Source organism: Physeter macrocephalus, chromosome 13, assembly GCF_002837175.3.
Source record: "Physeter macrocephalus isolate SW-GA chromosome 13, ASM283717v5, whole genome shotgun sequence".
Lineage (NCBI taxonomy): Eukaryota > Metazoa > Chordata > Mammalia > Artiodactyla > Physeteridae > Physeter > Physeter macrocephalus.
The window spans coordinates 995,493-1,006,463 of NC_041226.1; the positions used below are offsets into that span (position 1 = coordinate 995,493).

The 10,971-nt window shown below is 46.7% G+C and overlaps 1 long non-coding RNA gene across 3 annotated transcripts; it reads left to right on the plus strand.

Annotated features, from left to right (window-relative positions):
• Positions 1–4: 4 nt before the first annotated feature.
• LOC114487501 (uncharacterized) lies at positions 5–7,985 on the plus strand. 3 transcript variants are annotated; one of them, XR_008619060.1, is made up of 4 exons: positions 5–1,028; positions 1,326–5,106; positions 5,565–5,625; positions 6,931–7,985. It is a non-coding gene; the product is annotated as an uncharacterized lncRNA (long non-coding RNA). The 3 variants fall into 3 exon arrangements; XR_008619059.1 differs by having other exon boundaries at positions 5–1,487; positions 3,191–5,106; positions 6,931–7,981; XR_008619061.1 differs by having other exon boundaries at positions 5–162; positions 569–5,106; positions 6,931–7,981.
• Positions 7,986–10,971: the final 2,986 nt, after the last annotated feature.

Sequence of the window (10,971 nt, forward strand, 5' to 3'; positions counted from 1 at the left end):
TCGCACAGCGTCGGGTGAGGGGGGCTGTCTGGCCCAGCGCGCGCGCGCGCGCGCGCGCGCGGAGCATCCACCTCCCCTCGCCCCGGGGCCCGCACGGGGGGAGCTGCCGGGAGGACCACGTGGACTGGACGCCCGGTGGCAGAGCAGCCACTTCGGACTCCGGTAACTCACTTTGTTTTGGCCATTTCCCAACGGCGCCCCTAAAGTCGGTGCACGGGGAGGGGACACCTCCAGACCAGGACAAGGCGTGACCGCTAAAGGACCCCTCAAAATTATCACTAGAATCCCCTTCCCGTGTGAAGACATTAGCACCACTTCCGTCCACACCAGCTCAAGGCCTTAAGCTGAGGACGGTTAGGGCAGAGTTCACACTGGTAGTTCGTTTCTGGGAAGACCCCGCCTTTCTCCGCAGATGAGGCCGAGGCCCAGGAGCCTTGGGACAGCAGGCAGAAAAGCTGGGGGGCGGGGGGAGGGGCGCCCAGCAGACTGGAAGGCTGTGGAGGGGCGTCCAGCAGACTGCAAGGCTGTGGAGCCCGCCGCAGCCAGGCTGTGTTTCCTCCTACCAAAGGCCTAGCTGGTTTCTGCTCCAGGAGAAGGAAACGTCACCGCGCCACCCCTGGCTCTTTTTGGAAACGGACCGGAGGAAAGGGCATCACATGTCCCGTGACAACACTGTCCGCACAGCACAAACGGGGACACACCAGTCATCCAGGTCAAGACGATTAGGCAGCTGTCGAGCGGAAACGCGTGACACTGAGACTCAGGTGACGCACGGAGCCCTTCCTCTGCTTTCCCCGGTCAGGAGCGAAAAGAGGAATGAATGTCAGAGCCAGAGCAATTTCACAAGTTATCAATAAACATTTGAAAAGGCACTCAACTCACTTTAGAGAAGAGAATGAAAAGTGACACAACAAAGATGTCGTCTTTCGCACATCAGACTGGCTGAAATTATGAAGACTGATAATGTTCCCAAGTCGGCAATGAAGTCTCTCAGAGGCACACCTCTTTCCTGCACAAATGCTACAGCGGTACGTAGTTGGGAGAGCGTCAGGTGCACCTGGTGCTGAGGGTACCAGACTGCAAGGCTTCCCCAGCCCAGATCTGAGCGGTTTCCGTAGCCACGCAGGCAGCAAGCCGGTCAAGGCGCGTGCGGAGTGCGCACCCTGTAGGGCGCGCTCCCGGGGTGGCAGCAGCTGGGCTGTTCGCTGCTCTGCAGTGCTAGCTGGCTCTTTGCTAAGAAGGTGCTGGTCCCTAGACTCGTGGCAGTTACCGGAGTCGTGAAAAAAGGCAAAGAGCGAAAACAGTGCTCAGCCTTTGTTTTTCAGCGAGCCGTTACAGGGGCAGCGCACAGCCCGGGAAGCAAGGGCAGCCCCGGAGACTACCCTCAGCATCTCAGCGTCAGATGCCAGAGCTCTGAACTGTGTCTGTGAGCGCCTGTGCCTCATCTCCATTTATTCTGTGCTCCCCTTAGCAAGACGTGTCCTAAGGTAACTGCTCCTTTGATTTACCCATTTCGGCTTATGAAAAAAACTCATAGGAACACTCTACTTCCAGATAGCAGGAAACTCAGACCTGTGATTCAAGTTACACGTGACTCGAGAAAAGACTAACCTACTGTGTAAGGATAGATGAGTGGCTGTCTGGGCCTGGGGGTGCAGGGGATGCCTCAGGAGGGGCACAAGGGAAATTTTGCATCGATAGAAGTATTCTGTATCTTGATTATGGTGGTTGTCACGCAGGTGTATAAATTCTCAAAACTCCTTGAAATATACGCTTAAATGAGTGTATGATATTATATGTAAGTTATACATATATACCTCAATAAACTTGATTTGGGTGGGGAGTAGGATTTTGGATGATTTATATCCTTCGAGAATAAATGTTTGGTTCACCGCACCCCTCTCCCACCTAGGGAAAAAAATACCACACAAAACCTTGATCAGCTGAGATGCTGGATGAGGGTACGCTTGCAACACGTAGTTGGAAAAGGAAGTCATGAACATTATGTTCTTCTGACCAGTAACAGAGGTGGTGCGTGTTGCAGCCATTCATTTTTTCTTATTTTTATCTGTGTGTGTGTGTGCGTGTGTGTGTGTGTTTGTGTGTGTGTGTGCGTGTGTGTGTGTGTTTGTGTGTGTGTGTGTTGTGTGTGTGTTTGTGTGTGTGTGTGTGTGTTACCTAATTTCTTTTGCCCCCCTCCTCCTTTTCCCTTATTGTTTTCTGTAAGGGCTGTTGGTAGTGGGTAACGTTATAATTTAGTCGTTAGGTCACAGAATCCTCAGGTGAGACTTAAATAAATTCGACATGGACACCAAGAGTGTCGCCCAGAGATGGGTGCCATCTTGCTCTTGCTCTTTCTTCCCTTTGGGGCGAGAGGGTTAGGGCCTCTCTGTGGGAGAGAGAGCTGCATCTTCTTAGGAGAAAGCATGGCCTTCACTGTTGTGACATACGAGGTCAACCGTGCTTAGAAGGGTGTTTAGACTGTGCCAGTTATTATTAAACTGCTGTCTCTCTGCTCCTCCTCCACCCTTCTATACGTATTCTGTTGTGTGACGCTGACGCTGGCTTCCTGTGACAGTCCACCAGCAGGGGGCTGGAGAGAAAGCACAGGGGAAGTCGGCTTGCTGACCCTCCTATAGTGTCGCCCTAACAATCGCCCGGGTGACCTCCGCTGCTTCCTCCTCCGGCCTTGCGACCTCCCAGGCACAGCCTCTCACAGCCCTCAGAGGCTCCACTCCCCCGCAGGCCCCTCCTCTGCTAGTCCCGACATCTTCCTGCATCCCTGAGTCCCAGGAGTAGCGGCCCTCCTGACGTTCTGGGTGCTTTTCAGTCCCAGAATGACAGAACAAATTCTCCATATTAAATTCTCTGTTGAGTGAAATAGAGAGATAGATAGTCTGCTGAAATTTCTAGGGTGGTTTCTGTGTTTCGGACTGGAATTTTGACTTGTATAAATGTTGACAGCTGGTGTTTATCAATCAATTCTATTGGAACCCAGGTAGTCTGAAATCCATATGAATCTGTAGAGAGGTTTTCATACGAACTTCCTGGTGATAGTTTAAATGTGTAATCTCTGACACCTTTTTCCCTCATTTCTTTTAATCAGCTTAATTGAAATTGATCTTGATACACCTTGGTTACAGGTTTCTGAGATTCTTTTTTTCTCTCTTTTTTTGGCCGTGCCACGCAGCATGCGGGATCTCAGTTCCCCGACTAGGGGTCGAACCCGTGCCCCCTGCAATGGAGGCGGGGAATCTTAACCACCGGACTGCCAGGGAAGTCCCCTGAGATTCTAATTTATCTTTGGAAATTCCACTTGGGTAGCCTGAGACTCAGGTATGAGAGGAAGGTCCGTGGTGCAGAAGAGGAAGCCGTTAACTTGATGAAGTTAAAACTGCATCCAGCCCATGAAAACATGTAGCTTCTAATAATAATTAGAAATCGAGTATTATTAATTGGAATGGGTTTGCACAGCCGAAGTTTCCTTATTACAAATCTTGCATGTATAACCAAGTGTTCAGCCGCTGAAAATGGGCCAGATGATGGTTAAGGTAAATTTGGGACACGTTTCAGAGGCTGAATTCCTTGTGTATTTCCAGTCATTTCTAAGATGAAACCATCTCAATGGAAGTTTCTCTTTTTTTAATTATTATTTATTTATTTATTGTTTCTTTTTGGCTGCATTGGGTCTTCATTGCTGCGCGCGGGCTCTAGGTGTGGGGGCTCAGTAGTTGTGGCGCAGGGGCTTAGTCGCTCCGCGGCATGTGGGATCTTCCCCGACCAGGGATCCAACCCCTGTCGCCTGCATTGGCAGGCGGATTCTTAACCACTGCACCACCAGGGAAGCCCTGTTTGTAGACTTTTTAATGATGGCCATTCTGCCTGGTGTGAGGTGGTACCTCACTGTAGTTTTGATTTGCATTTCTCTAATAATTAGTGATGTTGAGCATCTTTTCACGTGCCTACTGGCCATCAAGAAAATCTCTGAACTTCATTTTGTCGTTTTATTTTTCACACCAATATCATATTGCTATTCTTAACGTTTTTCTTTGTATTCTAGACAACTCAAATAAATATGTTGATTTCATTTAGCAGGAAGATTTCACCATACAAGAAAATAAGGTATAATTATAGAAACAAAGAGTTTAAAGAGGAATGCTGTTATGTTAGAATTGAACTGAAAATATCAGTAGGAACTCACACCTTGAAAAAAAAAAAGGTATTTTCCAGCTCTGCTCGCTGAAACAGCCCAGGCTTAACAATACCCAGTATCTCAAATCTGATCTGAACCCCCAATGCCCAAATCTTGGTCTGTAATGCCATTTTCACTAAAAGGAACCAGCACTCCATGGAGAAATGGTTGATGCATGTTTGGTGCAGGAAGGGTACCAGGTTGGCTTGTGTGCCCAGAGGCAAGAAAGTGTTCAGATACCAATGGGACAACATCGGTGGACCTAGCACTCAGCCTAGAGGGTCGTTAGCAACGAGAAGATCCACTTGGGATATCTGGTCAAATGCTCTGCTCTTAAATGACCCCAATTTACTTTTAAGACTTGGATTATTGAAATATTCCTTTTTTAAATATTTTAGTTTCATTGGCGTGTAGTTGATTTACAATGTGTGTTAGTTTCAGGTGTTCAGCAAAGTGATTCAGTTATACATATACATATATTCATTCTTTTTTAGATTCTTATCTCATATAGGTTATCTACAGAATACTGAGTACAGTTCCCTGTGCTATACAGTAGGTCTCTGTTGGTTATCTATTTTATATATAGTAGTGTGTGTGTGTTCATCCCAAGGTCCTGATTTATCCCTCCCCCTAAAATATTTCTTAAGAAGTAAGTGTATAGGGACTTCCCTGGTGGCGCAGTGGTTGGGAATCCGCCTGCCAATGCAGGGGACACGGGTTCGAGCCCTGATCCGGGAAGATCCCACATGCCACGGAGCAGCTAAGCCCGTGCACCACAACTGCTGAGCCTGTGCTCTGGAGCCTGTGAGCCACAACTGCTGAGCAGCCCCCGCTTGCCATAACTAGAGAAAGCCCACACACAGCAACGAAGACCCAATGCAGCCAAAAATAAATAAATTAAAAAAAAAAAAGAAGTAAGTATATAAAGGTTTAAGAGAATAAAGGCCATAGTATTTATGTTTTTGAGTTAAGAAAGGATCTGTGCATACATGGTAATGCTTAGTGTTCGAGACTTTGGGTCTCAGGGACAGCCTTGTAACTGCTATAAAAATGTGTATTTTGGGGGGGGAAACCAAAGACTGAAGATAGTTTGTATTTTAGGGGGGAGACTTTTGAGGAGACAGAAACATGTACCTCAAAACTAAAGGGTTCCTCTCTATTTTCATAAAGCACATTTATATCCACAGTCCCATGAGGTCTAGGAAAGCTTAAATTACACTATATTATTCATACTATATAACACATATAATATATTGATATTATTATTTTAGCAAAGAGTCGGCATTTTGGAAGCTAGAATTTTGAAATATGTCCCTGATAATTCTTTTTCCTTTTCTCTACCTATTAAACTTCATTTGTTCATTTTCGCCAGTAATAGAGGGCTGATTTTCTACAGGACCTAGAGCAAGTGATAAGCCATTTCACACCTTTCTGTAAGTAAGAAAAAGGCACTTTTTCCTCAAGACACTATATTCCCACCCCCAGAAAATTGTCATACTATACTGACGTTTTAGAACAAGATACTTTACTGCCATCTTCTGGAAAATTGTTTTTATTATTATTATAAGCAGCAAATCTATGAAACCTATTATGTGAATAACCCCTCCTTAGATGTAGCCCCCTTCTGCAGTGCACAACCTGTACAACCACATGTGACGGAGGCTGTGATGAGTATAATACCGTCTAGGGAATCTGTGTGCTTGAATGTAACTGTGTCCAGATAGATCGTAGCTCCTTGTCAGAAACTCAGCATTTCATAACCATTATAATCACTATGGCTTCTGTCCAGATGATTTCTCTCTCTTTTTTTTTTTTTTTTTTTTTTGGCCGCACGCGCAGCCCCTTGTGGGATCTTAGTTCCCCAACCAGGGGTTGAACCCGGGCCCTCAGCTGTGAGAGCATAAAGCTCTAACCATTAGACCACCAGGGAATTCCCTCCAGATGATTTCTGAATTCACTCAGAGAAGATGTCACTCAAGGATTTCATCTCTGCTTGGGCTCAGGATTCTGGGGGTGGCAGGAGGCTCAGGGTGAGAAACCAAGACAGAAGGTAAGGGGCTCAGTCAACCAGCAGGGGGTCTCAGTTAAGCAAGCAGGACAGGTAGGACCCTCACCCTGAGAGATCTTGACTTTCTTTTCTGGGGTTGTAGAGAAAGTACTTAGATCTCCCTTTCAAAGTCATTGCTGGATAGAGACACATTTGCAATAAAAAAGAGAGATTTTTCTTGCCTTTTGACGCAGTTCAACAATGTTATATACAAGCCACCTCAAAAAGACAAAACCTAACATCTTCCCAAACCACCCCCATGTGCCCCCGGAATTAAACAAACCCACTCAAACATGAACCGAATGAATGTGGTGACTTAACAGTGTTTCAGTGAAGTGATATCTAGTTCTTCATATGGAGAATTTTGAAGAGCACATGCAAATACAACAATAATTCATTTCTAGGAGATTCCCTGGCGGTCCAGTGGTTAGAACTCGGCACTTCCACCGCAGGGGACACAGGTTCAATCCCTGGTTGGGGACCTAAGATCCCGCAAGACAGTCGGCATGGCCAAAAAAAACAAAAAACAAAAACAATAATTCATTTCTCAACATTCTGTATTGAATTATTATAGATATTTAGAAAAATTTATCTCACACATATTTAAAAAAATACTACCAGGTCACTGATGATTCTTTAGATCATGCTTTGGCGCTTACAAACAACTATAGTTTATTCCAACTGTTTTCAGGTGCAGTCAAGTGAGTTTAATGTTCTCTGCATCCTCCCAGCACTGCCCGTAGACCCTTGTGTGATGATGGAAAAGTTCTGCACATGGGCCTCCGACACACACCTGTGGAACGCAGCTAATGAGACTAAGGGACTAAACTTTATAGTTGATTTAAATTGAGGGCTTCCCTGGTGGCGCCGTGCTTAAGAATCCGCCTGCTGACGCAGGGGACACAGGTGCGAGCCCTGGTCCGGGAAGATCCCACATGCTGCGGAGCAACTAAGCCCATGCGCCACAACTACTGAGCCTGAGCTCTAGAGCCCGCGAGCCCCAACAACTGAGCCTGTGTGCCAGAACTACTGAAGCCCACGCGCCTAGAGCCCGTGCTCTGCAAAAAGAGAAGCCACCACAATGAGAAGCCCGTGCACTACAACGAAGACCCAACGCAGCCAAAAATAAAACAAATAAAACTTATATTGAATTGATTTAAACTTTATTTTAAATAGATACCAGCAGCTAATGGTTACCATATTAGACAGTGCAGCTTACAGACGTTTTTCCATCTGCCAGGAATGCTTTATTTCTGGCTTACCCATTGATGAGACTCTTACAGTTGAATGAATGAATGAACGAACAAATGTTACTATTAGACCCTGAATATAGCTGACACAGAGCAATAAAAATACTTAATGCTGACAGTAAAAAGCACTGAATTTCACTGTTTCATGAAGCCCCAGCACCTAGAGCCCGTGCTCCACAAAAGAGAAGCCACCAAGACGAGAAGCCCGCGCACCGCAAGGAAGAGTGGCCCCGCTTGCTGCAACTAGAGAAAAGCCCGCGCACAGCAATGGAGACCCAACGCAGCCAAAAATGAATAAATAAATAAATTTATTAAAAAGAAAAAGATGAGAAAAAAATTTCACTCTACATTTTCAGGCTAATTTGCTTTTAGCTTTTAGGGCAAAAAAAAATGCCATGATAATTTAAAATATTTAACAGGCAGTCGCTGCATTTCACGGTATTTTTCTGGGCAGATGAGGTGAAAGGTTTTCACAGTGCCTAATAAATTACTTATTAGATAAACCAAGTGTTGCTAAGCTGGGGTGGGAATCCAGTGGTGGTAACACCTATGGTGTACTTGAGTAAACTTTGATGAATAAACAGTAACTATAAAACTGTGTTATGAGCTCTGAGAGTGGTAGATCCACTGTACACCAGGTGTTAGGGAACGAATTGTGTCCCCCAAATTCAAATGTGGAAGCCCTGACCCCTAGGACCTCAGAATGTGACAGTATTTGGAGATGGGGGATTAAATTAAAAGGAGGCCTTGCGGGTGGGTCTTCATCCAATGTGACTCATGTCCATACGAGGAGAATATTAGGACACACAGGGTGCCATGCCCAGAGGGAGACCATGTGAAGGGGGTAGCAGAGAGCAGCCAGACCAAGGAGAGGCCTCAGAAGAAACCACGCCTGCCCACACCTTGATCTTGAAGTTCAGCCTCCAGCACACTGCGAAGTAAATTTCTGTTTTTAAGCCACCTGGTATGTGGTACTTTGTTACAGCTGCCCTAGCAAACTAGTAGTACTCAGCGACTAGGGAAGGCCTTCTGGAGAGAGGTGGCCAGGCTAAGAGGACAGTAGGAAAGATCATTTTAGGAAAAGAGAATAGCGTGCTGTGAAGGCCTGGAGGTGAGAGAGACTTGAAAGGAAGTATGGCCGGGGCACGACGTGCCGGCGAGGAGGGCAAGGGGAGGGGTGGTGTCGTGGACATTTGTCCATGGACATTGGTGGCTGCCCAGCATCTGACACCCTTCGTATTTTAGGAGGATCCCAAAATGGATGGGAGGAAGCTTCGGGGAGCAGATACCCTCCTCCGTCTGAGCTCCCTGGAAGCCAGAACACGGCCTTTGACCGGCACACAGCAAGCTGGCATTCCCATCTGGGGCTCAGACCCAGGAAGAAGGCGGACAAAGGGCAGGGTGGTTAGAAACGGTTCACAGTGGCTATGATGGAACCGGGGTCCAGTGGTAAAGTGGTACGTGCCAGGGCACAGCTGTGTGACAGCGCGTCCCCCGGCAAGAAGGCCTCAAGGTATTGAGATGGCAGGGCCACAGCAGCAGACTAAGCAGGGCGACCAAGTGGTCCTGGTATGCCTGAGCAAACGGGGAGGGTCGGTCATGACTTCGGCAGCTTGCTCCCGTGAGACGACTTTGGCTGGGCCTTGCCTGCCTGAGCTGCTGTTGCTTTTCCAAACCTTGTTCCTCAACCTCTCCGACAATCCTGAGTTACCCAATATCGTTCCAAAAAATTCCTTTTCTGCTTCAGTTAGCAAGAATTGATTTTTCTTGGCTGCAGCAAAGAATCCTGTGTCCTGACCCCTGAAGAGCCTTGTAAGGCACAACATGGAGCTTAGACTTTGTCCAGAGGTCAAGGCCAGTGGGGAGAGAGGGCACCAAAAGGTTCTGAGCAGAGAACAAGGTGATCAGATTTTCACTGAAGGGTGATTTCTTTGGCTGCAGTGTGGAAAATAGACTGAGTGACAGCAAGAGAGAAGACGGAAGAGTGCCGAGGAGGCGGTGAGAAGAGTCCGGAAGTGAAGGAAACCAGGCGGCAAGAGCACCCGCGAGGCCTCCTTTTAACTTAATCCCTCTTTAAAGGCCCCGTCTCCAAATACTGTCACAGTCTGAGGTCCTGGGGGTCAGGGCTTCCACATTTGAATTTGGAGGCCACGATTTGGTCTCTAACACCTGGTGTACGTGAGGTCCTGTGGATCTATCACTATCAGAGCTCATAACACAGTTTTATAGTCGTTACTGTTTATTTGTAAAAGTTTACTCAAGTACACCATAGGTGTTACCACCACTGGATTCCCACCCCAGCTTGGCAACACTTGGTTTATCTAATAAGTAATTTATTAGGCACTGTGAAAACCTTTCACCTCATCTGCCCAGAAAAATACCGTGAAATGCAGCGACTGCCTGTTAAATATTTTAAATTATCATGGCATTTTTTTTTGCCCTAAAAGCTAAAAGCAAATTAGCCTGAAAATGTAGAGTGAAATTTTTTTCTCATCTTTTTCTTTTTAATAAATTTATTTATTTATTCATAATTTATTAGGCACTGTGAAAACCTTTCACCTCTGCTGCCCAGAAAAACACCACAAATGCAGTGATTGTCTGCTGCCTAGCCCTCCAGGTTGGAGGTGATGGAAACAAGAATCTCTGTTCTCTCTGGAGCTTATATTTTAGTAATATGAGCTATGTGACCTTAACATTTTGTCTGCCGATGTAGGCATGTGCTTAATAAATAGTAGCTTCAGTTACGGCATGTAGGATCTTTAGTTGTGGCATATGAGCTCTTAGTTGAGGCGTGTGGGATCTAGCTCCCCGACCAGGGCTCGAACCTGGGCCCCCCTGCATTAGGAGTGTCCCTTGCCGCAACTAAAGATACGCATGCTGCAAGGAAGATCCCGCATGCCACAACTATGACTCGATGCAGCCAAGTAAATAAATAAGTATATTTTAAAAATAGTAGCTTCATTACAACATTTAAAATGAAGGGGACTTCCCTGGTGGCGCAGTGGTTAAGAATCCACCTGCCAATGCAGGAGACACGGGTTTGAGCCCTGGTCCGGGAAGATCCCACATGCCGCAGAGCAACTAAGCCCATGTGCCACAACTACTGAGCCTGTGCTCTAGAGCCTTCAAGCCACAGCTACTGAAAGCCCATGAGCCTGGAGCCTGTGCTCCGCAACGAGAGGCCACCACAATGAGAAGCCCGCGCGCCACAACGAAGAGTAGCCCCCACTCGCTGCAACTAAAGAAAGACTGCGTGCAATGACCCGACACAGCCAAAAATAAATAAATAAATTTTTAAAAAAAGATCCTGCGTGCTTCAACTAACAGCCAACATAAATAAATAAATTTTTTTTTTTTTTTTTTTTTTTGCGGTACGCGGGCCTCTCACTGTTGTGGCCTCTCCCCTTGCGGAGCACAGGCTCCGGACGCGCAGGCCCAGCGGCCATGGCTCACGGGCCCAGCCGCTCCGCGGCATGTGGGAT